Source organism: Pinus tabuliformis, chromosome 9 (genome assembly GCF_031772625.1).
Source record: "Pinus tabuliformis cultivar Carrire ecotype Pingquan chromosome 9, CPIR1, whole genome shotgun sequence".
Lineage (NCBI taxonomy): Eukaryota > Viridiplantae > Streptophyta > Pinopsida > Pinales > Pinaceae > Pinus > Pinus tabuliformis.
The window spans coordinates 613,170,004-613,175,686 of NC_142307.1; the positions used below are offsets into that span (position 1 = coordinate 613,170,004).

General features: G+C 36.8%; 1 pseudogene across 1 annotated transcript; it reads left to right on the top strand.

Moving 5' to 3' along the window:
* Positions 1-366: 366 nt before the first annotated feature.
* Positions 367-3,222, top strand: LOC149150086 (uncharacterized; annotated as a pseudogene). The gene is made up of 2 exons (XR_016262216.1): positions 367-877; positions 979-3,222. The product of XR_016262216.1 is annotated as an uncharacterized LOC149150086 (transcript).
* Positions 3,223-5,683: the final 2,461 nt, after the last annotated feature.

A 5,683-nucleotide genomic window follows, 5' to 3' on the forward strand; every position in this document is an offset into this window, starting at 1 on the left:
AATTAACAAATATTAAGTACCTTGTATTAAAGCTAATCATTGATTTGTTGTCTTTCCATCTTGTCTATTAAATAAAAATAAAGTAAAATCTGTTGTCTTTCTATCTTGTCTATTAAATAAATAAAAAAAATTCAATAAACAAAATAAACCCATGATAATTAATATTTTCACTATGGATTCGCCGACCACAACTTTGCCAATTGTGCTAGTTTTAAGTGTAAAATTGATGGTGCTTAATATTTTTGCACTTCAAAATTCACCAACCGCCACTGGCCAGTTGTGCTAGTTTTAAGTTCGGGTGCCAGTTTTAAGCTAGGGTAAAAGTGAGGACGGTCGAACTGGAGCAGGTAGAGGGCAACGTCGACATTCCCAACCGCAGTGAAAACGGGGAAAGGAAGTGTAGAGCAGGGTTCCGGGCTCCGCCTGCCGTAAATACAGTTGTTCAAGTGTGGCGAGTACGTATGATATAATATGCGCATCTGACTTGGTTTCCTCAGCCGAATGTGGACCCTGTTCTGGTAGCAAGGGGCAGCACATAGATTGGAGACGAAGTAGCAATAAATATAATCGCGCGCACACATTCTCCCAGTTTGTTCGCACTCTGGATCTTGCTCGGCCCCAAATTATTGGCTCGCAAGAGTTGTCCAATGGAACAGGGGTAACGATGGTGGTGTTGTCCATGCGTTTCTCTGTGAATCCCGTCAGTTTAAACTAGCTTCTCAATTGTTTGAGGTTGAATCCGCCTTAGTTTCCTTGTCAGTTTTCCCAATTTTACGAAGAATCTCTCCCGCTGAATTATTGTCTTTTATAATTGAGGAGTGATCATATCCACATGACGGCAAGAACAGTGGCGTCTGTGGCTCTTGATGGCTGCAAGGTTTGTGTTTAGATAGAGTTCCCATCGTTAATTATATATATCGTTCTTGAAGGTGCCTCTATATTGTGGTCTAACATTTGTGGGTTATCATGGATTTGCAGGGTCAAGCGCCTAAGAGATCTGCTGCTACAGCCAATCTGTGGCAGTCCGAGATTGATTCTCCCCATGTGGAGCTAAGCTTGGCGTGCTGCCCTCCGGACGTGGAAATGGGCTCTACAATTTGTAGCGAGAAGAATGCCTCTGCATCCAACCCTGCCAATCATGATCTCCGCCGCCAAGTTCAGTGCGCAGGAGATGAAGATCGAGAGCAGACGACGAACGAGGGAATGAAGGGTGACTACTCCACGGAAGACAAGCAAGACGATGAAGTTGCTAGTGCTACGACTGAAGAATTCAATTCTTGTTTCACGGGCGTTTCAGAGAACGCAACGCACCTGAAGCAGGAGGGTGCTGTGTTGAAGGATTGGGCTTCGACGATATCCATGGGAAGAAACCATGGTGGGCTGGAGAGAAAGGGGAGCGGGACGAGCGGGATGTCGGGATCGGGCGCAGAGTCGGAGGATCTGAGAAGGTATTTCGTGTCGATGGAGCAAGCTGGAAAGCTGCCTTCGTCGCAGTATAAGGGTGTGGTTCCTCAGCCCAATGGACGATGGGGAGCGCAGATTTACGAGAAACACCAGCGAGTCTGGTTGGGAACGTTTAACAAGGAAGAAGACGCCGCCAGGGCTTACGACCGAGCGGCTCTTAAGTTTCGGGGCCGAGATGCCATGACTAATTTCAGTCTGGTTGGAGAAGCCGATCCGGAGGCTCGATTCGTGAGAGAGCACACCAAGGAAGAAATCGTCGAGATGCTTCGAAAGCACACCTATGCCGAAGAATTCGACCATCATAGCAAGAGGATCAAGGTCACGGTTTCTCGGTCAGCCACCACGAACAACGTTGGGGCGTCCGGAGCCGAAGGGTTCAGACTGAGAGCTAATGATGCCTGTCATGAAAGCCAAGTGGCGGTCCATGAACACGCAAATGTTGCGTACGCCGCCGACGTGCCTGCGTGCGTGCCTCGTGAACACCTTTTCGACAAGGCCGTCACGCCCAGCGATGTGGGCAAACTGAATCGCCTGGTGATTCCAAAGCAGCATGCGGAGAAATACTTCCCTCTGGATGTCAATTCCAGCGAGAAGGGATTGATCTTGAATTTCGAAGATAACATGGGGAATGTGTGGAGATTCCGTTACTCGTATTGGAACAGCAGCCAGAGCTACGTGTTGACCAAAGGGTGGAGCCGGTTTGTGAAGGACAAGAAACTGGAAGCAGGCGACGTTGTTTCGTTTCACAGAGGATCGGCTCATTCTCATCAGCTTTACATCAGCTGGAGACGCAGGCCGTCGGGTCAGCCCCGGCTAGGAGTCGGCCCCAGTCCCAACAAACCAACGAGGTAGTGGTATATCCAGTAAATGGCGCGTCGTCCTTAAGTCCTTTCAATTCCGGAACCCAAGCCGCCGTCCTTTATAATTCCCAATGGACGCCCATCTTGTGGCCTAATTTCAGTAATCCCCACGGCTTTTCGGAATTCAATTCCAATTCCATGGCACCCCTCGTCAACAAAGTCGGTCATGTCAATTCCCTGTGGTCTCAGAGCCCTGTAACTACTCCCAACGGCGCGCTTCCTTTCCACATCTCGGCCCCTCCGGCCGCCAAACAAACGGAGCAACTGAGCATATACGACATTAGGCCCGACGGGTTGCCAACTATGGACTTGTATCTCAACTTCCACAACTCGCTCAATTCCCGCAACGGAAATACTAATATGAAGCCTCTGCATCCTTTCGTCAGACCTGCTTGGCCCTCCACGGCACCAGATTTGGAAACCCCGGAACTCAAAGCGGCATCGAATCTCGATCCTGCGACCAAGAAAGGAGTAAGGCTTTTCGGAGTGACTTTGGCGGAACCTCAGAGATTGTCAGCACAGCACCGCGGACAGTTAAATCTATTAATTCCTTGATGAAGCGGCAGCGTCCTGTGTGCATTTGAAGAAATTGCCTCTCTCCGCTGGATCAGTCCAAAGCCCTTGTACGGCTGCAAAGGGCTACACAAAGTGGATTTTCATGAGCTGAAATCCTTTTTGTCAATTCAGCTTTTGAGCAGTCGGCCATTGATTTCACGTACCTTTTGTGGGAACAAAATGCAGTTATCAGAAAATGTAATCACCTAAATTTCTATGGATTGGGATGTGGAATGCATATCAACACATTTATTTTCCAGAAAAGTTGAAGAGTTTTATTATCACTATCAACACAGTACGACCTGATGCTAAGGTCACAGCTGAGGAACATATTTGTATTTACTGGAAAACTTTAGTTATAATTATGGTGTTTTCTAAGTTGTTGAATTTAATTTTTACTAACATTCTAATTTTAAATTAACAAAAATAAAATAGATTTAACCTTCCCATATCCTGTTAATGTAAGAATTATATTCATCCATATAAAACTATTTGATAAGAATAGGTAAATAGTTTATATTCACTTAGGACAGAACAAAAATAAGATTAGATGAAAATTATAATTTAAAGTTATTAAATTTATATTTTGATGAATATATTTTTATATTAAAAAATATAATTTAAATGATAGAACATTATAATTTTATTAAAAAATTTAATAAACAATTATATTATTAAATTTATACTCAAAAATTTTAAATTACTTTTTCAAATTCAATATTTATAAAACTACCACTTACCATATAATTACAATTTTTAAAAATACCATAAAACCTTTAACACTTTATATACTAAACTTCATAAATAAAATATAAAATTATTATAGACTATTTACTACTTTATATACTAAATTTTATAAATAAAATACAAAATTATTTAATTCAATTAATATAAAAATCAGTACATAGAACATTGAATACACTATACCTATACCTAAGAGCTTAGTGATAACCAAACTAACAAGCTATCTCACAGGGAGTTCTTTACTACCTGTTACATACGTTCTAATAGGAAAGCTCAGACCAGAAATAATATTAGACTTGACATATTTGAGAACATTGAAAAGCTCTACCAAACCGATATTTGGTGTGTGGATTTTGCGAATTCCACCATGGAAACCATCTCACAGATCGGAAGTTCAGTACGACCTGTGACATATGCTCATACAGCAAAGCTAAGAGCATAAATAAAATTAGGCCTTACTTATCCAGCAACCTTAAAGAAAATGTCTACAAAGCAATCACCTGGTGTGTGGTTTGGGGAAGTTCAGGCTTTCCCCAAAATAGGGAAGTCCATGCTTCTTTAAAATATTACATTAAAATACTATACTCGTTTTTAAGGAAAGGAAATGTAATTTATTTATTATTATTTTTATAAATAGGTGGTATTTGGGTTTGATGAATTTTAATATTAAATATTAAATAGATTTTTTTATTAAAATTTTATAAAATTTAAACTGAAAATCTAATAAAATATTTTTTTTTTATATAAATTAATTAATCTATATTTTATAATAAAATACAAGTAAATAAATAATTAACCAATTATTTTTATCTTTTAATTTCTACCCATAAAATTTCTAACAGCTAAATTTCATATAAATTAACTAATCTACATCTTATAATAAATGGAATAAATCATGACTCTAATGAATAATATATTATTTTTATCTTTTAATTTCTACCCATAAAATTTCTAACAACTAAATTTCACATAAATTAACTAATCTACATCTTATAATAAATGGAATAAATCATGACTCTAATGAATAATATATCTCTTTATTGGGATATCTCATAATAAACGGAATCACTGCAACGAATATATCTCCTGATTAGGAATTTAGCCTTACTGAAAAATTCAATGGGAAAGTGAAAGAAATTATGAAAGTTGTAGATAGTTAATTGGATGGATTTGATTATATTTTCATAGCTCAAGAAAGTGTTATGGTGTTGAAAGGAGCCATCCCTAAACATGATGTTAGGTATGGATTTCTGTTTTAAAGTAATCAGAAATTTAAAATAGTAATTTATTTGGTAGATGAGGATTAATTATAAAAAAAACAATAAAGTTCAGATAAATTGATATTATAAATAATATTGGTATTATTAAGAAAGTAATTATTTATGTAATAAATTATGTAGATATATATGATAAAAAATAGTTAAGTGATTTTTGAAAATATTTTTTTGATAAAAATTAATTTAAATTTAATTATAAATAATAAATGAAAAAATTTTACAATTTCAATATTCCTAAATTACAATTTAAATATTAGATTCAAAGTTTTGATTTTTAATGGTATTTGTTAATTTTATATTTCATGAATTGTTTCTAAGTGTGCATATTTAATGTCTAGATCAAAGATGTATAATCCTTTACATTACAATGGCTTCTATGCAAATTAGATAGGAAAACTGGTGTTGTGTTACTCATACAATATAATTTTGACAATATGGTATCATTATGCAATTTACAAGTTATATCATTCTAAAAACTTTTTTTGGGATATCAAAATCTTTAGAATAAAAATATATATATTTTTAATTAATGAATATTTTAATATGTTTCTTTAGAATAGTTAACATTATGCCAATCTTTTTGGAATTTCAAGTCTCTATTATGATGGCCATTTTAAATCCTTGAAATCTCCTTAAAAGACTATATGTAAGTAACATCAATTTCTTAAAATCTAGGAGTTAATGTGGCATCCATTTGGTTTTTTAGCTGTCAATTTCTAAAACATTTTAACTCAAATTTTAAATAAGGTGTGTTGCAACAAAGTCTTGCTCTTTTCCAGATAA